Raw genomic sequence first — 24,247 nt, 5'->3', positions numbered from 1 at the left:
AGAAGCCATCAGCCATTTCAGCTCTCTTTCCACTAGTCCTTAGAATCCACAGTTTGGGAGCACCTGGGTCACCGGGCAGGTGTTCAGTGACTGTGAAGTCACTGCTTCTCAGAACGCCTTAGCTAGATGCACAGAGAAGCCAGGAGTGGGTGGCCTGCAGGGAAATTCAGCTTCGAGTTTCTGTCACTGAAGTGCAGCATGGGCCACTCAGCCATCGAACTCCTGCCTGATTGTTTCATTTGTGTTCACTCTGTCTTCCCAACCAGACTGAAAGGTCAGCCACACACCAGGCGGCTCCTGCCTCCCAGCCCTCCCAGGGCCAGCCCAAAGCTCAGTGTGCTTCAGTTCAGTACCTGCCGTTTGGCAGCATGAGCATGGAAATCTGCAGGATGCTGTGCTCAAGCATCCTTGACACATCCCCGTGACACAGGTGTGTGCTCCCTTCACTCGTTAAAGTGATACATAATGCTTGAGGACCTAGCTCAGACGTGGTCCTGTTTGTGAAAGAAACAGACATTTTGTGGTATAATTATTAAAACCTAACAGTTGGGGCTAGAAGTGGCTTTCACAATCAGTTAAACACATTTTGTAATTTCACAGATAAATTCACAGTTAGCTCATGGTATTTGGATATATTACAAATAACGTGCCATTTCTTTTTTTCTTTTTCCTTTTTTTTTTTTGAGACGAAGTCTCACTCTGTCACCCCAGCTGGAGAGCAGTGGCTCAATCTTGGCTCACTGCAACCTTCACCTCCTGGGTTCCAGCGATTCTCCTGCCTCAGCCTCCGGAGCTGGGATTACAGGTGTGCACCACCATGCCTGACTAATTTTCGTATTTTTAGTAGAGACAGGGGTTTCACCATCTTGGCCAGGCTGATCTCGAACTTCTGACCTCAGTTGATCCGCCCACCTGGGCCTCCCAAAGTTCTGGGACTACAGGTGTGAGCCACCACGCCCGGCAGTGTGTTTTATAACTTTGCTTTATGTGTGCTTCTGTGTGAAGACCCCTTATTTACTATTCACTGTTGATTCGTGAACATTGAACTCATGACTAACAACACCAAAACGGAATAAAACTTACCTAAGGCACATATTTTCCCCAGAAGGCACAGCACATGAGTCAGCATGTCTGCACTATGCTAGGGGCCATTTTAAACAGTGAAACTACCAACAAAAAGCACAAAAAACGCGAGAATCTGGCACTAAGTAGACTGCAAAAAGGACCACTGGCGCGGGCTGGGGTCTGTTACTTATTTCTTCACAGTTCTGGAGCCGGGAAGTGCAAGCTCGAGGTGTGGGCAGAGTCGGTTCTTTCCAAGGCCACCCTGCTCACCCGCTGAGCTTGGATTCCCGTGGCTCCTCCGATCCATCAGAGCTGTCTTTCGTGGAGAGTCCATGCCTGGGGTTCTGAGCCCTCCACGTGGCACCTAGGCGTGCCTGGGGGTGGGGGGCTGGGGGAGGGGCAGCATTAGGAGAAATACCTAATGTGGATGATGGGGCGATGGATGCAGAAACCACCACTATGGCACGTGGTTACCAGTGTAACAAACCTGCACGGCCTGCACACGTACCCCAGAACTTAAAGTATGAAAATAATTTTAAAAAGAACCCTCCCACCTGTAATCCCAGCACTTTGGGAGGCCGAGGCGGGTGGATCACGAGGTCAAGAGATCGAGACCATCCTGGTCAACATGGTGAAACCCCGTCTCTATTAAAAATACAAAAAATTAGCTGGGCGTGGTGGCGCGTGCCTGTAATCCCAGCTACTCGGGAGGCTGAGGCAGGAGAATTGCCTGAACCCAGGAGGCGGAGGTTGCGGTGAGCCGAGATCACGCCATTGCACTCCAGCCTGGGTCACAAGAGCGACACTCCGTCACAGGGGGGAAAAAAAAAAAAAAAAAAAAAAAAAAAAAAAAGAGCCCTCCCCGTGGGGCTTAACGTGAAGCCCGCCCCGCCAGCAGGGGCGCTGTGGAGCGGCGAGGCCGAGGTGGGAACCCGGGCGGTGAGTCCTGACGCTCTACCCCGAAGCCCGCATTGTGGCCGCTCAGGGGCCGGGGGCTGAGGCGCGGCGAGACGCCGAGGGGAGCGCACCGGGAGGGGCGGCCGCGTCCGGAGCGCGCGGAACGAGGAGCGCAGGAGGCCAGAGCGCGAAACCTTCCCCGCGGCGCCCCCCGCAGGCGGGAATCCGCTCCCAGGCCGAGGCTCTGGGCCCCGCCCCAAGGCCTGCTGCTTCCGCTTCCGGTGGCGACAGGGGACCTTGGACCCCTCCCCGTCGCCGTCGCCGTGAGGGGAAGGAAGGCCGCCCCAGTTCGAGGACCCGCGCGTGCAGCCGGTGAGCGGAGGCCGGGGCGGGGCGGGGCGGCGGGCGCGTCCCCGCGCGCTGTGTCCTTGTCCCCTCCCCACGGGAACGCCGTCCGTTTCCGGATCGCTCAGTGCCCGTGACGCTCCCTGGACTCGCCGTCCGCGCTTCTGCATTTCCGTTGTTTAGTGTTTCCTGTATCCAGATACCAACTCCAGTGCCCCGGATGCTGCAAATACATTTTCCACGGGAAAGAGGAGAGCGAGGCCCCTCCGAGATGTCACGGGTGCGTGGCTGCCTTGAGGCCTGCTCGGCGGCTCCGCAGCGCTCTCCGGGGCCCCGGGATCCAGGCGGACCCCACCTCCGGTCGCCCCCCAGCTCCCCCGCCCGCCGTCCTCCTGCCAGCGTCCTCTCTGCTCCAGACATCACTGCGTTGTGCGGATTGAAAAATCTGCCTGTAAAACAAGAAAAAAGAAAGAAAAATCTGCCTGTAAAACAAGAAAAAAGAAAGAAAAATCTGCCTGTAAAACAAGAAAAAAGAAGAAAGAAAAATCTGCCTGTAAAACAAGAAAAAAGAAGAAAGAAAAATCTGCCTGTAAAACAAGAAAAAAGAAGAAAGAAAGAAAAATCTGCCTGTAAAACAAGAAAAAAGAAGAAAGAAAAATCTGCCTGTAAAACAAGAAAAAAGAAGAAAGAAAAATCTGCCTGTAAAACAAGAAAAAAGAAGAAAGAAAGAAAAAAAAGCTGGGACCAGGCGCGGTGGCTCACGCCTGTAATCCCAGCACTTTGGGAGGCCGAGGTGGGTGGATCACGAGGTCAAGAGATCAAGACCATCCTGGTCAACATGGTGAAATCCCGTCTCTACTAAAAATACAAAAATTAGCTGGGCATGGTGGCGCGTGCCTGTAATCCCAGCTACTCAGGAGGCTGAGGCAGGAGAATTGCCTGAACCCAGGAGGCGGAGGTTGCGGTGAGCCGAGATCGCGCCATTGCACTCCAGCCTGGGTAACAAGAGCGAAACTCCGTCTCAAAAAAAAAAAAAAAAAAACCTGCCTGTAGTCCTCGCGAGGAGAGATCACCCGCAAAAGTGGATCTCCATGGAAACCAAACGTGAAATGCAGTGGAAAGGAGACGAAGGGCACATCAGTCGTTGGCGACTCGGTGCTTCCCCTTTCCGTCCCTCCTCCGTTTCTTTTAGCGCCTGCACTTTAAGACCAGAGCGGCGTTGCTGTTGCTTCCTGTGGGCTTCGGTTTATTCAGTTTGGGAAAACCTCATATGAAAAAGAGAAGCAACCTATAAATTAAAATAGTAAGATGATAATAGTTTTACATTTGTTAGTGCACATTCACATTCATAAAAATCGAAACTATTATCATCTGACTATTTTAATTTATATTCTTTTAACTAACTCGTCACACGGTTAACAGAAGGAATCCGAACAGCCTTCTGACCGTCTACTGCATTGCTGTAAAACAGATCTCAACAGGTTACTATATACAAAATAGAAATTACAGCCTTCAGGTATATGCACTTCCTACATGCAAGTTTCCTTAAGGCTCAAGATAGGCTTAACTTGGGTCCTATTTATTGCTGTTCTGCGTGTTGACTGTAAACTTTGACGTATCTGCGTTTCTCCGCAAGCAAGGGTATGGAGAAAGGCATTTCATATGAACGAAAGGACATTCAAGAGAGTAACTTTGGGAAGCCAATTCCCCGTGTCCTTTTGTGCCTCTTGAATCAGCTTTTGTTCCAGACCATCATTTCAAGGATATTTGTATAGCAAATAGCTTTGGAAGACAGAGACAATGCCTCCCTCTGAGGCAGAGGGCACATTTATTTCCTGACCAGGATAAGAAAGAGAATGCCTTTTTTCTGCGGCATTGGTTAGGGTTCCCTAAACTCAGGAGTCCTTAGCTGCGATGCAAGCTCTCTGCCTACCCTGTTCCTCTGTCATCCTCATGCGGTGTGGAGTGCAAGGTGAACTGACACGAACCTGAAGCTCGCGCTGCCTTCTGTGCTACGACAGTCTTTTGTCTCTGACCTAGGGGTCTCGTATCGTCTTGCAGCACCTAGGAAATGGTGGTGGGGTAACTTATTACCTTGAAAGTAGCATAAATGCTTCACAGTTCCTGACAGCAACATTCTCAGAATGTTTATTGTTGATTTCTGAAGCATTTGGGCATCTTAGCAACTCTCGTTAAGTAGTGATTTGAACAATTCCATCACTACCACCAACGAAGGAAGGAGAGCGGGTAAGGTCACACAGATGCAATTCTACTAAAGCAGAGCTTTTCAGATTTGAATGAAAACTTGGATTCTCATGCAGTTGATCTGGGGCAGAGCTAAGATTCTGAATGTCTCACAGCTGCCCGGTGGTGTTGCTTCTGCTTGTCTGTGGCCCCCGCTCTGAGTGGGAAACGTCTGAATCATTGTTCCAGTGTTGATCTGATTCTGATTCAACACTGGGTGCACATTAGAAAGAGATCAACCTGGCCGGGCGTGATGGCTCACACCTGTAATCGCAGCACTTTGGGAAGCCCAGGCAGGTGGATCACTTGAGGTTGGGAATTCGAGACCAGCCTGACCAACATGGAGAAACCCAATCTCTACTACCAATACAAAATTAGCCAGGTATGGTGGTGCACGCCTGTAATCCCAGCTACTTGGGAGGCTGAGGCAGGAGAATCACTTGAACCTGGAAGGAGGAGGTTGCTGTGAGCTGAGATGGTGCCATTGCACTTCAGCCTGGGCAACAAGAGCAAAACTCTACAGAGAGAGAAAAGAAAGAAAAAGAGATCATCCTAAACTGAAAGAAGGAAGGAAGGGAGGTAGGGAGGGAAGAAAAGAAAGAGATCATCCTAAACCACACCCCATCCCGACTTTGTCAAGAGCCCCTGAATGCGTCTGCATCTTCAATAAGCCTCTCAGTGATTCCTTTGCATGTTAGCATTGAGGGTTCTCATCCTAATTTCCAGTGATGCAGGAATGCAGATTCCTGCGGCTGGTCCCAAGCTGCAGAGGCCCAGGTCCTCTCCTTCATCACTTGGAGGGTGGAGAGGCCAGGAGCCCCAGCCATGACCTTCCCCAGATCACAGTCCGCAGGACAGAAGCATATCCTGTGCCACAGGCCACATAGCAGCAGTGTTGTCTTGCATTGATGGGAACATGTTTTTTCTGGAGAGTTCCACACATTTTAGAGCACAGACTCACAGGACTGGCGCGCTGGAAGAGGGCGCCCACAGAGGTCCCCGCAGCCTCCTTCTCAGGTGGGCCACACTGCATAACTCGCCTTGGGCTTCAATATCCACCTGTGTGTGGAGTCCCAACCTCAAGTGATCCACCTGCCTGGGCCTCCCAAAGTGCTGAGATTACAGGTGCGAGGACCGTCAAAGACATTGAATGACTTGCTTGAAATCATGCGTAATGCAGGTTAGCCAGGCCTCACATTCGCAGCTGTGACCCGCCAGTAGAGAAACTTTTAGCTGACACATTTATTAGTCAATGGGAAAAAAAAATGGAAGCAACTTTATGCTTATAAATAAAAATCAATACCACCGATTCTATCAAGAAAGAGAATCACACAAAAAAAGCACAAATGAATTAATTTTCCCCTTCTACAGACATTTTTGTAACAATTTAGCACTTTCCAAGGAATGTTTTTTGCACATGCAGGATCATTAACAAGATTCAGCTTCCTCTCATGGCGTTTGCTCCCCTTGAATCAGGAATCTTGACTGAAACAGAATCTATAAGGAGAGTGTTGCTTGTTATATTGGAAGCCTGACTCTGCATTCGTTCAAAGAATGCTTCCAAAATACTATGCAAGAGCCTGCTGTGGCATCACGTCAGCTGCCACAAGCTTACTGCCTGTGAAGTCCTTGTCTAACGGACTGCGCCGCAGAATCCCAGGCTTATGACTCGTATTTAGGATCAGGCTTGAAGGGAGGCTTTAATATTCCGTTCAGCACATTTTGGAGCATTTTAATGACAGCTTCTCTTCGTTTTTTTCCTATCTTTAGTTTTAAGTCTACACATCATTGCCTGGATACCAAGGCTGCCTTTCTCCCATCTTTGCAGGGATAGGCTTGGATCAGCCTCTGGTTCCCTCCCTATTTACACATCCTCTTGATTTACTTCTTCACCCTTCCTATCCCTTTACAGGCATTGTGTAGGTGCTTGAGAAGCTTGCCTGCCCTCTGGGGGCTTCCAGCCATTGAAGTTCGCGAGGCTCCGTGGTACAGTTCCTGGCCTGTGGCTTCCCCGTCTCTGATGTTAAAACAAATGGTATTTGTTTAAGAACCTCTTGTTTGTAGATCACACAATTAGGTTTTCAGCCAACATCTTTTAAACATGTTTCCAACTGTGTTTTCAAACAGTACAGCTGCTTGGAAAATCTTTGGGCCAAAGAACCTAGTGTCAGTGATATAAAAGGACATCAGAGGCCAGCCCAGGTGAGGGTGCCTTTGTTATTTAGTGAAGGAGAGAACACTGAAGAACAGAAAGGCAGGCGTTTGGACTTGCATGACTGTGTCACTACGTTGATGGTGATTGTCACTTTGGAGGGCACCTCAGGTGGTTGTACCACTGCCCCGTGCCACTGCTAAAAAGCTGTGGCCCATACTGAGGAGGAGGGGAAGAATCTTTGCTGATTCCACAACAAAGAAACTCAGAGAGAGTGTGGCTCTGTGTGGACAGTGCCACGGTCTCACGGGTTTTCTTTCAAGCCTCCTGCTGGGAGTGAAAGGTGCAGGAAGTAGGGCCTTTGAGTGGATTTAGGGTGGGATGGTTTTTGTGTTTGGGAGGCAAATGGAGTATAACGGAGGCAGGACTGCGAAGCCTCCTTTTCAGTGGGTTGAGTTTACATGCAGCCTGCTAGAATCCAGGCTGGAATTGCCCGAAATTGCACCAGCTTCCCTCAGCCGTATCTCCTCAGTGTCCACCCCCCACACCGCTCTGCAGGCTATCACGGCTTTTGGAAAGAGGAGCCTTGAACTTCACATGCCAGCTCCCTGCATTGCTAGTAGTAAGGGAATGCATTCTTTTCTGCTTTTCTGGGCCACGGAGTCCCTAGCAGGGAGAGGGAAGAACAGGTGCAGATCCTATGTGCTCATGGACAAGCCCTCCCCACATCATGCTCTGTTAGGTGCACCGTGTCTCAAATTTTAATGTGTCCTTTTGTTTTTGAGACAGAGTCTTGCACTGTTGCCTGGCTGGAGTACAATGGCGGGACCTTGGCTCACTGCAACCTCCACCTCCCAGCTTCAGGCGATTTTCCTGCCTCAACCTCCCGAGTAGCTGGGATTACAGGCGCGTGCCACCATGCCCAGCTAATTTTTCATATTTTTAGTAGAGGCGGGATTCCACTGTGTTGGCCAGGATGGTCTCAAACTCCTGACATCATACTTTGCCCACCTCAGCCTCCCAAAGTGTGGGGATTACAGGCGTGAGCCACCATGCCCCCTAATGTGTCCTTAAGCTTGTGGGGACCTTGTTCAAACGCAGTTTATGTTTTTTAGTAGGTCTCAGTGGGGCCTGAGATTCCGCATTCATTACAAAGTTCCAGGAGCTGCTGGTACTGCTGGTACACGGATATTTTCAGTATCAGTGGCCTGGAGAACCATTACTTCTATACTCTTAATGTTTGTACTTTAAATTTAATTTTTAAAAGATATTTATATTTTATTAATTTTTTAAAGATGCTATAAATTATAGCATTATAATTGACACACAATAAACTGCAGATATTTAAATAATATAATTTGATATGTTTGACATATGTATGATACTCAAGAAACCATCACCATAATCAAGATAGTCAGTATATCCAGTCAGGCGCGGTGGCTCACACCTGTAATCCCAGCACTTTGGGAGGCTGAGGCAGGGGGATCACAAGATCAGGAGTACAAGACAAGCCTGGTCAACATGGTGAAACCCCGTCTCCACTACAGATGCAAAAATTAGCTGGGCGTGGTGGTGCGCGCCTGTAGTCCCAGCTACTCTGGAGGCTGAGGCAGGAGAATCGCTTGAACACAGGAGGCGGAGGTTGCGGTGAGCCAAGATCGCACCACTGCACTCCAGGGTGACAAAGCAAGACCCTTTCCAAAAAAAACCCATCGCTCTCCAAACTTTCCTTGTACCCCTGTACAGTCATTCTGATTGCTTCTGACTCCCAGGCAGCCACTGTCTGCTCTGACACTATAGATTTATGTGCATTTCCTAGTGTTTTGTACAAATAGAGCCGTAGAATATGTTCTTTTTGCTTTGTCTTCTCTCCTTAGACATAATGGTTTTGAGATTTATTCATGTTGCAGCAGAATCCACAGTTCATTCCCTTTTTGGTAATGGACGTTTGGGTTGTTTGCAGCGTGTGGTAATTACAGATGCAGCTGCTGTGAATACTGATGAGCACGTGTTTGTATGCACACAGACTTTCAATCCTCTTAGGTAAACACTCGGGGGTAAAGCGGCTGGATCATATGGTAGATTAATTTTTAACTTTATTTTTTTTTTTTGAGACGGAGTTTCACTGTTGTTACCCAGGCTGGAGTGCAATGGCGCGATCTCGGCTCACCGCAACCTCCGCCTCCTGGGTTCAGGCAATTCTCCTCCCTCAGCCTCCTGAGTAGCTGGGATTACAGGCATGCGCCACCATGCCCAGCTAATTTTTTGTATTTTTAGTAGAGACGGGGTTTCACCATGTTGACCAGGATGGTCTCGATCTTTTGACCTTGTGATCCACCCGCCTCGGCCTCCCAAAGTGCTGGGATTACAGGCTTGAACCACCGTGCCTGGCCCAAATTTTTAACTCTTTAAGAAACTCTTTAAACTACTTTCCAAAATGATTGTGCCCTTTTCATTTCCACCAGCAGTATATGAGAGTTCAGGTCCTCTGAATCCCTGCCCGCATCTGTCACGGCCCATTCTGATGTGTGCATTATGGCACTTCCTTGTGGTTTTAATTTGTACTTCCCTAATAACTAATGATACTGAGTATCTTTTTATGTGGTTATTTGTCATTCGTATATGTTCCTTGCTGAAATGCCCGCTGAAACCTTTTGTCCATCAAAAAAAAAAAAAACAGAGTTATTTTCCCATTACTCAGTTTTGAGAATTCTTGATATATTCTAGATTCTTAAGTAGATCTGTGATTTGCAGATATTTTCCCTCAATCTATAGCTTGTCTTTGGGCAAGCAGAATGATTAATTTTCATGAAGTGATTTGGTGTCATAAACATGAAATCCTTTCCTGACCCAAGGGCACAAAGACAGTCTCTTATTTATACTTGCAGAAGTTTATCATCGTAGGCTTTGCGTTTATGTCTAAGATACATCGTTAGTTACTTTTTGGTATAAGGTATGTATTTGTCTCCTCTCACTTGGCTAATAATCATATACCAGAGACTGGGTAATTTATAAAGGAAAGAGATTTAATGGACTCACATTCCATATGGCTAGGGAGGCCTCACATGGCAGAAAGCAAATGAGGAAAAAGTCACTTCTCACATGGCGGCAGGCAAGAGAGCTTGTGCAGGGGAACTGCCCTTTATAAAACCATCAGATTTTGTGAGACTCATGGGAATTATGAGAGCTACAGCCCAAGATGAGATTTGGGTGGGGACTCCACCAAACCATATCCGGGTATGTATATTTAATCTGTTCATTGTTCCAGTCCCATCTGTAGAAAAGACTGCCCTTTCTCCAACAAATTGCCCTTGCAGTTTTGTCAAAAATTAGTTGTCCATATATGTGTGGGTCTGTGCCTGGACTCTTTATTCTCTTCTCTGGATTTATTTGTCTCTATGCTGGTACAACACTGTCTTGATGCCTGTCACTTTATAATACGTCTTGAAATTAAATTGTCTTAGTCCGCCAACTTGGTTCTTTCTAAAGTACTTCTGTCACTTTCCTCTGCATCTCCAGGTGAATGTTAGAATCAGCTTATCAGTAGCTGTGAAAAATTGCTGGGATTTTGACTAGGAGTACATTGGATCTAGAGATCAATTTGGGAAGAATAAGCATCTTAAAAATACTGACTCTTCTAACTGATGAACAAGAAGCTTCTCTTCATTTATTTAGGTCTTTCATTTCTCTCAGGAAAGATTCAGAGAATCTTAATCTCTAGAAGTTTGTAATTTAAACCTTACCCTGCCTTTTCAAAGTCATCACCACTGCTTCCTTGGGAAAATAATTTCAGTCTTCCTTTCAGTTACAATTTACCTACAAGTGAAGTGGATTTTTTTTTCTTGCTCCACACAGATGTCATAAGTTCAATTATTTATCATAATTATTTTAAAATCTAAGGTGTCATTATATTATTCTTGTTTTCATCTATATATTGTAATTTTGGTATTTGCAAAATTACTTTTTAAATTTTCTTTTGCCAGTAAATTGGCAATAATGATAGTTGATTATACAAATACTTTGCAATTAAAGAACAAAGCAAAGACATCATTATAAAGAAATGCACTCTGTGATCAATAGCCCATTAAAACCTGCTGGCTATTTTAAGACATAATGACATTTTTAATTAACTTACAATAGTCTTTTCTGTTATAAAGGATGAAACTGTCATATACACATTAAAGTAGTGCTAAGCAAATCAATTAAAACTAAGGAAATCAAGAAATTACATCCCGGCATTAATAACACCTTATATTATGAGATGGTTAGGTTAGAGAGAAGCAAAATTATTCATTCCACTTCACAGTTATGGCAATTGCATTTTGTAGAAAAGGAACACGTTTAGGCACCAGAAGACCTGGGTTTGGAAAGCAGCACTGCCCTCGGCCAGCTGTTTGTGGGACTGGGACTGATCTTTAGAGGATGCAGGGCTGCCTGGACATCTTCCTGGGACAGCGTCTGCTGGAGAGCACAGCCTCAGGGTCAACCACTTTTTGGATATTTGATTCCTGTGTAGCTTTGAGTAAGTTACACACCTATATAAGCCTCAGTTTATTCTTCTGTAAAATGTAGGTTAAAAAAAAATCTATTGAACATGGATATTGTAAAGTTTGCAGTGATAGCATACAAGTAACATGCTTAGTATAACACTTAGAAATGTCAATATTATTTCTATCACAGCTGCTTCTGTGACTTCCTCATAGAACATTGCTGCAGAGAACCAAGCCTCTCCTGTCTCTCTTTTGTTGCTAGGGAGAACCAAGTCTCTTCTCTCTCTCTCTTTTTTCTTCTTCTTTTTTTTTTTAAATTGAGATGGAGTTTCGCTCTTGTTACCCAGGCTGGAGTGCAATGGCACGATCTTGGCTCACCACAACCTCTGCCTCCTGGGTTCAGGCAATTCTCCTGCCTCAGCCTCCCGAGTAGCTGGGATTACAGGCACATGCCACCATGTCCAGCTAATTTTTTGTATTTTTAGTAGGGACGGGGTTTCACCATGTTGACCAGGATGGTCTTGATCTCTTGACCTTGTGATCCACCTGCCTTGGCCTCCCAAAGTGCTGGGATTACAGGCGTGAGCCACGGTGCCCGGCCTCTCTCTCTCTCTTTTTTTTTGCTGGGTAGGACCAAGCCTCCTCTTCTCTCTCTCTTTGTTAGGAAGAATCAAACCTCTTCTCCTTTCTCTCAGTCTCTCTCTCTCTCTCTCTCTCTCTCTCTCTCTCTCTCTCTCTCTCTCTCTCTCTCTCTCTCCTCTCTCTCGTTGCTAGGGAAAACCAAGCCTCTTCTCATCTCTCTTTCTTTTGCTAGGGAGAACCAAGCCTCTTCTCCTCTCTCCATTTTTGCGTAGATTATGACTTCTTTGGGAAAATGGTTAAGAATTTCTCTGTAAGACTACAAAGTTTGACTTTCTGTTTCAACTATAATTTCTTTTTATTTTTTTTATTACTAGAATCCCTTAAGCTTCCGGGTTAATTCTTCATATCAGCTACTTTCAGATTCTGTTCTGCTGTTTTTGTCTTCTCTACAGGGGATGATCAAGGAGGCAAAACTCAAAGATCTTCTATTCAGTTGTAAATAGTTTCCTTCTATAATTTTATAGAAAGTGATAATGGATAAGATAATATTTTTAGAATCTTTGTTTGAGGAGTGTTAATCTATGATGGTATGGACAAATGAGATTCATCTCTCATCTGCATTATAACTTGTAGAACTAAAAGGCAGTTCAGGTATAATTGCTGATGCTGTTGTGTGTGGGTGAGAAAAGGTACTTGAGTATCCTTTTCTCCCTTTTAGGAAGCAAAATGAACCAAAGAAATATGACAAGGGGCAGAAAGATACATTTTTTAATAGGATACTTGCTAATAACTACAATAGCAGTCATTTGGCTTAATTTAGATTCCAATGATGTGTCAAAATATGTTTTTAGGCTGGGTGTGGTGGCCCACGCCTGTTATCCCAGCACCTGTAATCCCAGCTACTTGGGAGGCTGAGGCAGGATAATTGCTTGAATGGGGGAGGCAGAGGTTGCAGTTAGCTGAGATCGTGCCATTGCACTCCAGCCTGGGCAACAAGAGCAAAACTCAGTCTCAAAAAACCAAAAATAAATAAGCAAAACAAAAAGAGAAAGAAACAAAAGAAAGAAAGGAAAGAAAGAAAAGGAAGGAAAGAAGGAAAAGAAAGAAAGTAGAGAAAGAAAGAAAGTGAGCCATACCCCCATAAAGTCCCATTAGAGGCTTTTCCTGCTCTTACCTCATTCCCCTTCCCAGTCCCGAGAGGGAACTCCGGTGCAGAATTCTGTGATTGTCATGCTGTTAATTTTCTTCATTATATATATATTTGCATATATATGTGTTTGTATCCACAAATAGTGCATTGCTTAGCTTTGCATGTTTTCAACCAGTATAAATTCGAGCACGCTGTTTACGCTCTTTGCAATTTCATTCTTTCCTCAGCTGATTCCTGAGATTCACGGCGGTACTGTGGGTTGGAGTGATGAACTCACTTTTTTCTTGAATAGTAGTCCTTAAGTTAACACACTGGAATGCATCCACGCATTCAGCTTTTCACGGTCGTTTCAAGTCTCCAGTGTTTTTTGCCTTTACGTAAAGTGGAGCTGTGACCACTCTTATGTGTGACTCCGGACATACAAATCGCACAGTGTAACAGCGCGCACATCTGGCTGTGGACTCGTTGCCCATCGGTCATGCATGTCACCAAACTGCTGATTGTACGGCAGCAGTTACCCCTGCGCAAGCGGTGCCCCGGGGACTGGCTACTCGCATTCTTCTTCGTGCTTGACGTTGTCATGGCTAGTGTGGGACGCGTGAAACCACAGCGCCTGTGGTTTCAGCTTGTGTTTCCCGGAGTACCTGTGAGGCTGGACATCTTCCCTTTTTTTGGTGGGTGGGGGGGGGTCCGGCTTTCTGTTTTGTTCTCACCACACTGGGGCTCTCAGTCACAAAGAGGGCACTTAAATGGGAAGGCCACCTGATGTCGGCCAACCGTATTCACTCCCCACCCTGCTCTGGGTGAGGGGGCACAGCGACATCGCCACTCAACATCCCCCTTGGCACTGGCATGTGGGTCCCCTTAACCATTAGACCCTAGGGAGAGCCCAAGACCTTGGCCTCCAGAATCTCCATGTTAGGAGGAAGTACTTCAGACACAGGGTTGGAAGGCAGGACATCTTGGGAGTGGGCCCAGCCAGCAGGGGATCAGGCTCTAGGGGATGGACTGGCACAGGAGAGGGGACAGCTTGGCCAGGCTTCCTGGAGATCCCCAAACCCCACAAAAATCCCACCTCCTATAGATCCTCCAAAGGCACCGGTGAAGTTGCATGGGCGAGGTGGCACTGATGAGCTGGTGTAGAGACCCCACATATGCTTAGCTGGTGGGCCTGGCCGTATGCTGAGCACAGAAGTTGCTCAAGAAATGATTTTTTGGAATGAATGAACAGACCAAAGGGGTGTGAGGGACAGAGGACAGGGCCTGGGGCCCCTTGGCCCAACTTGTTTCATTCAGAAAATAGCCGTTTAAAAAATGTAAGAATTCTTTCCTTCCCTTCCCCTACTTCTGGGCCCAGGAAAGGGAGAAGGGAGGGGTGTCTCTACTCTGACCCTTCTCGCTTTCCTTCCCCTAAAATCTATATATACATATGCATATTTATATGGCACCACATGGGGGTCTTGCCTATGCCCCCACACTCAGAGCCGGGGGAGTGGAGCCCCAGGGCTGGTTAAGGCGGAATTCTGAGGTCGGTGCTTGGGTGCTGCAGGGAGCAACCCTCAGCTGCGGCCCTGGAGAAGCTGCACTGTGGGGCTGGACAGACTCCTGCTTCCTTCCCAGTGCTAGCAGACCTTCTCTCCACCCTCCAAGGCAGAGGCAGAGGTGATAGAGACGCTCTTAGTCCCAAGGGAGGAGATGGGACGGGGGAGGGGGCTGGTCCTCCGCTCCCAGCCTAGAGCAGTGCCCCTGGGAAAGCTATGGGTGGGCAAGAGGGGGCTCTATGCAAGGCACTTGATGTCCATCGTTCCCAGACTGGGGGCCCAAGGCAGGAACCTACATCGTTTTTTTTCTGTTTTTGTCAGTTTGATTCTGCTGTTGTTTTTCTGCCTTCTTGATTTAATCCTGTAGCTCATTACTATTTAATTTTCTTTTCTAATATAACTGTATAACATTGTAAATGTGACTCTAAAAATTGATCTAGCGACATCTGACAATTTTGGTATGTGATTTTTAAATGATAATTTAGTTCTAAATATTTTCTAATTTTCATTGATTTATTATTTTATGAGTTATTTAGAAGAGTATTTCGTACTTTCCAAATGTATGTGGTTTGTCTAGCTATCTTTTTGTAACAGTTGCGTTTCGGTGGGGGCCAATGTGACTTGCATGATACCAACCTTTTGGAATTTGTTGAGACTAGCTTATTGCCCACTATTTGGTCAGTAAGTGTATTTTTATGTCTGAAAAGAGTGTGTACTTTACAGTAGTTAGGTATTTCATACATATCCTTTAAGTGAAGCCTTTCCCTTTTTTAGTGGAATGTTCTATTGCCTGGTGATTTATATTTATCTCTTTGATCCATCATCACTGAAAAAGGTATGTTAACACCTGTTACTCTGGTGGGTTTATCCATTTCTGCCTGTAATGAAGTTAATTTGGATTAATGTATTTTGAGACTATGTTATTAATTATATATAAGTTTACAGTTATATCTTTCTGGTTTATTTTTGATATCTTTGCATTACTTAATGATCCTCTTTCTATCTTGTAATGGTTTTTGTTTTCAAAATATATTTGTTATGATTTTTATTTTTTGAGTTGGAGTCTCACTTTGTTGCTGAGGCTGGAGTGCAGTGGCATGATGTCAGCTCACTGCAACCTCCCCCTACCAGGATTTTACAAATGAATATTTAGATTTGATGACATTTGATACTTCACTTGCTCTTCAATTCATGTATCTCTCACCATCTATTAGAAATTCCTTTAGTTATGGTCTGTAAGTGGCAAAATTGCTCTGCAGTAGATTTGAAAATATCTTTATTTATCCTTTGTTTTGAAAGGTGTTTGTTCAGCCAGGCACAGTGGCTCATGCCTGTAATCCCAGCACTTTGGGAGTGTGAGGAGGGTGGATCATGAGGTCAGGAGTTCAAGACCAGCCTGAACAATGTGGTGAAACCCTGTCTCTACTAAAAATAGAAGAATTAGCCGTGCATGGTGGTGCACACCTGTAGTTCCAGCTATTGGGAGGCTGAGGCAGGGGAATAGCTGGAACCCGGGAGGCGGTGGTTGCAGTGAGCTGAGATCATGCCATTGCACTCTAGCCTGGGTGACAGAGGGAGACTCCATCTCAAAAAAAAAAAAGAAAGATATTTGTTCTAGGGTATAAAATTCCCTCTGCATATAGATAATATTATGTTAGTGTCCGGGCGCAGACTCCTTTTTATTTATTCTGTGTGGGATTCATTGGGCTTCCTCATCCCATGGATTGTGGTCTTTAATCAAGTTTGGAACACTCTCAGAATTATCTTTTAAAATATTGCCTTGATCTCATTTTCTCTCTCCTTCTCTTGCTGAACTCGGTATGTTACTACCTCTCCTGCAGATTTTGGTATGCGCTAGGAGTTGTCCTCTGGATACTGAGGGATGACTGTACATATTAAGTTTTAATAGGTAATGCAGCATTTCCTACTGTCTGTCTTCCCGTTCATAACGGCCCATGACAGTTACAACCATCATTTGCAAATAACAAAGACATCACTTGGTATTAATCGTTTTAAAATAACCTCTCATGTGGCCTGCTGTGTGTTAGATTACGTGGAGAGGGATATCGTTGGCTGGAAGTGTTTGGCAGGTAGATGATTCTTACGAACTCTGAGTTTGTAGGTTTGTCCTAATAAATGCTCTTACTAGGTCACATTTGTAATTAGCTGAAACGTTCAGTTTTATGTCTAAAAAGTCTTTTGATAATTACACTTGGAGTACATGTTTGCATTTTTTAAAAATTGGGGTCATGGAAAAACATATCGACGGTTTTATGTTGTATAAAGTCAAGTTGACTGAAATTTTACCTCACAACTAAAAATAATTAATTTCTTTACCAAAAAGAGCCCACCCGTTTTTATTATTTCCTGTTTCTGTATAACTACATACAAACATAATAAGCATACGCAATATAAAATGAGAAAATGAATAAACATATAAACATGGTAAAATCAGCGACAGTTTGCTGCCGTAAGCTGTGTAGGAGTAACAGATGCATCTGTCCAACCTTGTTTTCTTTTTCCTTTTCAGCCCAAAAATTACTTGAAAATTAATCATATCTAAAGAAGCGCATCCAACTTCTGAGAACTGCTGTCTCAGAGAAAGGCCTAGTGAGCCCCTGGTTCCTGGGTCACCTTCCCCTCCTCCCATTGCCAAGGGCTCCTGCCACCCCCATCTCCGTTCTTCTGCCTGGCTGTCTGTCACCTCCTGTGGAGGCCCCGGGCGCTCCCCTGAGGGCTGCTGCCCTCCCTTCCAAGGTTATCCACACCTGCCATTATCACTGGGCCTGCTCTCTGACAAAGGGGCTCCAGCGCTCCTGCCTGGTAGGCATGCAGCCCTCCTGCCATTGTTGAAGGACCGCACCTCAACATGGCACCTGCTCTCTCACCTGGTCCTCACCTCAGCATAGGTAGCTCAAGAGAGATGTTCAGCCCCAAGCCTCGTGGCCAACTAACCCGGTGGAACTTTAAGTTCAAAGACAGGGCTGCCTGGATTCTATCTCCACCTCTGCACGTGTGTCTGCGTGAGCATCTGAGCTGACCCACCGGCTTCCTGCTGGTGCAGGTGGGAGGCACAAGCTGCTTGGCACCCCCAAAGTCTACGTGCTGCAGATTTCCTTGCAGTCACATACCGAGATCCTGGCTAAGGGAGGAGGACAGCTCCAGTCGAGCAAAGCTAAGGAAGACAGCAAACAACCCGGCAAGAAATTCCTGAGGCTTGGTGCTTCCTAGGATGGGGACAGATTCACATAACAGAGCTGAGAGAAAGGGGCTACATGGAACGTGGGGTGCCTGCTGTGAATTGCTTTTAGGGGTGAGGTGGGCACAGATCCTCACGTAGTGAGACATCTGCGGGAGGGACAGGTGGCACCCACTATTGTCTGGAGGAAGAGGGGTGGAGAGGCCCGGGCTGAAGCAGCCCCCAGGGAGTCGGTGTTGTCTGGGGAAGGGAATGTGGGAGAGAAGAATCCTGCCACTCAAAGGATGGCGATCGTGTGTCAACAAGCCCTCGCCTGCCCCTGACGAAGCATGGGCTGTCGGTTTGGTGTCACTGTCGCACTCTTCCAGTGTCATAAAGCAGCGACTTCTGACTGTGAGGGAGAACAAGCTGGGCAGCTCGACAGCTTGTGCTTTCGGGGGTCTCTGCAGCTGAACTAGGCTGTCTGCTCTTTGAGCCTGTTGCTACCCTGTGTGTTTGTGCTCCACACACCAAATGCAGGGCAGGGCAGGGTTACTCCATGCCGCTGGGACTGGACCAGTGCATAACACAGAGAAAAGAAGACTGGCTGCTACTTTTTTTTTTTTTCCCTGTTGGAGACAGTCTGGATCTGCCGCCCAGGCTGGAGTGCAGTGGCACCGTCTTCTCACTGCAACCTCCGCCTCTTGGTTTCAAGCAATTTTTGTGCCTCAGCCAGAGTAACTGGGATTACAGGCATCCAGCACTGTGCCCGGCTAATGTTTACGCTTTAGCAGAAACAGATTTTTACCATTGTTACCCAGGCTGGTCTCAAACTCCTGAGCTCAGGCAATCCACCCACCTCGGCCTCCCAAAGTGCTAGGATTACAGGCATGAGCCACCGCGCCCAGCCAGAACCCTGGCTTCTAATCATGAGAAGGAACCAATTCAAAGGTTCAGTGAGTTGCCTAGAAGGTTTACAGGAACATGGAATGTTTGGGAATAGATGGCGTGAAATGCAGATTTGCCGGAGCCCAAAGAGAGCAGCAGCCCGCACAGTTGCAGATAGAGATTTTCAGAGGTGAGCCTGGTAGCTCCCTATAGTTTGAAAAGCCAAATGCACATCTTTATTTAGATTTGAATAAATGTACATTTTGGAAAACACAAGGAATAGGGTTGGGATGCATCTTAAAATAAGAAGATGCAAACTCTAAGCATCTGAACAGAATTAATATTGGGCCTTTCTGGTTTGAAAACCTTGCTCTCATGCCTATACAAGTGCAGCTATGGAGTGCGCACACACACTCACACCCACTCAGACTCACATCCACTCACACACTCACACCCACTCAGACACATCCACTCACACACACTCACACCCAATCATATACCCACTCAGACTCACGTCGACTCTCACACACTCAGACTCACATCCACTCATATACACCAAGACTCACATTCTCACTCACACTCACACCCACTCATAGACTCTCCTCCACTCACACTCACACCCAGACTCACATCCACTCACACATCCACTCATAAACTCACATCAGCTCACACACCCCCTCATAGAATCACATCCACTCACACACCTACTCATAGACCCACACCCACTCAGACTCACATCCACTCACACTCACACCCACTCAGACTCACATCCACTCACACTCACACCCACTCAGACTCACACACTCACACCCACTCTTAGACTCACATACACTCACACCCACTCAGACACATCCACTCACGCACACTCACACCCAATCATATACCCTCTCAGACTCACGTCGACTCTCACACACTCATAGACTCACATCCACTCATATACACCAAGACTCACATTCTCACACTCACACCCACTCATAGACTCTCCTCCACTCACACTCACACCCAGACTCACATCCACTCACACATCCACTCATAAACTCACATCAGCTCACACACCCCCTCATAGAATCACATCCACTCACACACCTACTCATAGACTCACACCCACTCAGACTCACATCCACTCACACACCCACTCATAGACTCACATCCACTCAGACTCACATCCACTCACACACACCCACTCATAGACTCACACTCACACACACCCACTAATAGACTCACATCCACTCAGACTCACACCCACTCACCCCTGCTCAGACTCACATCCACTCACACACTCACACCCACTCATAGACTCACATCCACTCACACACACCCACTCATAGACTCACATCCACTCAGACTCACACCCACTCACCCCTGCTCAGACTCACATCCACTCACACACTCACACCCACTCATAGACTCACATCCACTCACACACACACACTCATAGACTCACATCTACTGTCACACTCACACCCAGTCATAGACTCACATTCATTCTCACACACACCTGACAGAGTGCCCGCCTGAGTTTTTTGGTAATTAATCATGCATAATACTTTAAATTCCACACAGGCGGCTGGCTGAAACCCCTCCAGGGATTGCCACATTTGGTAGCTGCAAGTCAACTTCTACGCCTTGGGAGAGTGAGGAAGATCAGAGTGGCATTTTTGCCTGATTTTAATGTCACCACCAGTCACCAGGCAAGTCTGCAATCCTTCCTGCCTGCTTCCTTGGTATCGGCACAAGCAAGGCTGTAGGGATCTAATATGTATTAGAGTGTGGCGTGTGGGATGTAATAAAATGAGTAATCCCTTGCCTTGGCTGGCAGCACAGTATTCTGAAATAGGGAGGCTGAGTGCTGGGACTTGTCTGCTGTGCGTGTGTGGGCTCACTCAGAGTCAGATCACATGCCCACTTGTTTGGCCAGCTCTGTTAGAACGGTGGTGGTGTTGGTTCAGTGATACACCAGTGTCTTGTCATCTGATAGCTTAGAGAATGTTCACATGTATTTGCATATAGAGTTCAGATCCACATATATTTTATGTTTGTAAACTGAAAGGTATCCGAGACAGGTGTCAATCAATTTAGAAAGTTCACATTGTCAAGGCTGAGGATGCACCCATGATGTAGCCTCAGAAGGTCCTGACATGTGCCCAAGGCGGTCCAGGCACCGCTTGGTTTTATACAGTTTAGGGAGACTAGAGATACACGGTGGTTCGATCCTCAAAGGCAGGACTACTTGAAGTGGGGAGGGGGCTTCCAGGTCATAGGTAGATAAGAGAGGAACGGTTGCATTCCGTTGAGTTTCTGATTAGCCCTTCATTGAATATGCAATTTGCAGGGATAGTCCCTTATGCCTTAGTCTGGTTTATTGAAACAGTAGGGCAAAGGAAGCAGTCAGATATGCATCTGTCTCACGTGAGCAGAGGGATGAGGAGTTCTGTCTGTTGACGATGGAAAGAGTCAAACTCTGTAAAATATTTGAAGAGATTTATTCTGAGCCAAAAATGAGTGACCACGGCACACAACACAGCCCTCAGGAGGTCCTGAGAACATGTGCCCAAAGGGGTTGGGGCGCAGCGTGGCTTTACCCATTTTAGGGACGAATGAGACATCAATCAAATACATTTGAGAAATACATTGCTTTGGTGCTGGAAGGCAGGACAGTTAGAAGCAGGGGTTTCCAGGCTATCTGTGAATTTAGGCATTTTCTGGTTGACAATTAGTTGAGTTTTTCTAAAGAGCTGGGTGGATAGAAAGGGAAGGTTCAGGCCGGGTGCAGTGGCTCACGCCTTTAATCCCAGCACCTTGGGAAGCCAAGGTGGGTGGATCATGAGGTCAAGAGATCGAGACCATCCTGATCAACATGGTGAAACCCCGTCTCTACTAAAAATACAAAAATTAGCTGGGCATGGTGGTACATGCCTGTAGTCCCAGCTACTTGGGAGGCTGAGGCAGGAGAATTGCTTGAACCCAGGAGGCGGAGGTTGCAGTGAGCCGAGATCGCGCCATTGCACTCCAGACTGAGTGACAACAGCGAAACTCCGTCTCAAAAAAAAAAAAAAGATTGTGGAGACCAAGACTCTTTTGAAGTCTCTTAGTGGCTGCCCTTAGAGACAACAGATGACAGGTGTTTCCTATTCAGACCTTTAAAAGGTGCTAGACTCTCAGTTAGCCTGTTCTAGATTGGGAGGGCCTGGTAGAAAAAGATCTAGCTATGTGAATAGAGATTCTTTACAGATGCAGATTTTCTCCCACAAAGGATGCACTTTGTGGGAGAAAGTGCATTTTGCAGGGTCACTTCAAAATACGGCCCAAAGGCAGGGCACAGTGGCTCAAGCCTGTGATCACAACACTTTGGGAGACCCAGGCGGAAAGATCACAAAATGAAGAGATCGAGACAATCCTGGCCAACATGGTGAAACCAAGTCTCTACTGAAAATACAAAAATTAGCTGGGCGTAGTGGTATGCAGCTGTACTCCCAGCTACTCAGGAGGCTAAGGCAGGAGAATTGCTTGAACCCAGGAGGCGGAGGCTGCAGTGAGCTGAGATCGTGCCACTGCACTCTAGTCTGGGTGACAGAGTGAGACACTGTCAAAAAAATAAAAATCAAAATATGGCAAAGAAACAAGTTTTGGGGGTAAAATACTTTTATTTTCTTCTTTGTCACGTGATGTTATACCAGAGTCAGATTGGAAATAAGTCCCGATATGTAAACCCATGTGATGAGAATTTATGGTTTATAGGGCATGACTCCCAGACCCCTTAGAAAGGAATCTGGGCAAAATAAGAAAAAATCGGAACTTAATCCTCACTGTCTTTCATCCACCAGGAATTTCCTTGTGGGCAAATTGTGAGGGAGGTCTGTAGCTTTTTTGTGGCATATGTGATAAGATTAGACCCACCCAGGTAACCTAACCTGCCTTTTCAATATAGCATGTTATGGTCTCAGGAGTGAAACCAGAAAGCAAAGATCTGGGAGCCATCTTAAAATTCTGTCACTACAGACAGGAACCATAGAGTTGGAGCACAGTTAGAGACGGGGCCTCCTTCTGTCACCCAGGCTGGAGTACAGTGGTGCCATCATAGCTCACTGCAGCCTCAAATTGCTGGGCTCAAGATGTCCTCCTGCCTCAGCTTCCCGAGTACCTGGGACTACAGACATGTGCCACCATGCCCAGCTAATTTTTAAAAATAGGCTATGTGGCCAAGAATGGTCTTGAACTCACCTCAGTTTCCCAGAGCGTTAGGATTACAGATGTGAGCCACTGTGCCTGGCCCGGAGCACAGCTTTCTTTTCTTTTTTTTTTTTTTTTTTTGAGACAGAGTTTCGCTCTCGTTACCCAGGCTGGAGTGCAATGGCGCGATCTCGGCTCACCGCAACCTCCGCCTCCTGGGTTCAGGCAATTCTCCTGCCTCAGCCTCCTGAGTAGCTGGGATTACAGGCACGCGTCACCATGCCCAGCTAATTTTTTGTATTTTAGTAGAGACAGGGTTTCACCATGTTGACCAGGTTGGTCTCGATCTCTCGACCTCGTGATCCCCCCGCCTCGGCCTCCCAAAGTGCTGGGATTACAGGCTTGAGCCACCGCACCCGGCCAGCTTTCTTATGGGACTACTCCAGATGTCCAAAGATTAGCTCCTCCAGTTAAGATTTATGATGCCTCCTTCCCTTCAAAAATCCTGTTACATGTTGACAACATGGGATTGAAAATGATGTTCTGTGACACCTGCTGTCTTTCACTCTTTCATATTTTTCAGACTGATCCACCCCTGCCTATTTATTTATTTTTGAGACAGAGTCTCACTGTCACCCAGGCTGGAGTGCAGTGGTACCATCTCATCTCACTGCAACCTCTGCCTCCTGGGCTTAATTGATCCTCCCACCTGAGCCTCTGGAGTAGCTGGGATTACAGGTGCACATCACCACACCTGGCTAGTGTTTTGTATTTTTAGTAGAGATGAAGTCTCACCATGTTGCCCAGGCTGTTCTCTAACTCCTGAGTTCAAGCAATCCATCTGCCTCAACCTCCCAAAGTGCTGGGATTTCAGGTGTGAGTCACCGTGCTGGCCTATGCCCCTGCCCCATTCCTAACTCCCTGAGCTCTCTGTACAATTACATTTGCTGTTCCCCCTGCTTCCCTTGGTCCTCATTTCTTGCCTTCCTGTACCCTTATCACTTTCCATCTGTTTTCAAACAAGCAAAGCTGCTTCCAGGTGTCATCACCTAGGACTTCTAATGAAGTGCCCCGGAGGAATTAATATGATGAGCTGTAGGAGTTAATATGGTGATCTGTACAGAGCTTCATGGTTGTCTGTTTTCTGGGTCCCCATGTCTGCAGCAGGTCATTATGAAAATAGGCTTCAAACCGCTGGGAAAGTATTGCATTAGTCAGGGGCAAGGGCGAGTGGCTGCAAGGAGAATAATAACAGTTCATACTTAAATATAAAGAAGTCTATTCTTTTCTCACGTAGAAGCCAGGAAATACATACAGTTGTCTCTGAGTGTCTTTGGAGGATTGGTCCCAGGACCTCCTTCAAACACCACCAGATCCAGGGATGCTCAATTCCGTGGTCCAAAGTGATGGGGCATTTGGATATAACCAGTGTACATTTCCCCATATACTTTAATCATCTTTAGTTTATTTATATCACCCCATGCAAAGTAACTGCCATGTAAATAGTTGATATGCCATATTGTTTAGGGAATATGAGAAGGAAAA

At 46.5% G+C, this 24,247-nt stretch overlaps 1 long non-coding RNA gene across 1 annotated transcript; it reads left to right on the top strand.

Annotated features, from left to right (window-relative positions):
• Nucleotides 1–2,062: 2,062 nt before the first annotated feature.
• Nucleotides 2,063–22,978, top strand: LOC144582950 (uncharacterized). The gene is made up of 3 exons (XR_013536511.1): nt 2,063–2,334; nt 16,997–18,722; nt 20,096–22,978. It is a non-coding gene; the product is annotated as an uncharacterized LOC144582950 (long non-coding RNA).
• The last annotated feature ends 1,269 nt before the right edge of the window (nt 22,979–24,247 follow it).

Source organism: Callithrix jacchus, chromosome 6, assembly GCF_049354715.1.
Source record: "Callithrix jacchus isolate 240 chromosome 6, calJac240_pri, whole genome shotgun sequence".
Lineage (NCBI taxonomy): Eukaryota > Metazoa > Chordata > Mammalia > Primates > Cebidae > Callithrix > Callithrix jacchus.
This window is presented reverse-complemented; position numbering and strand designations above follow the sequence as displayed.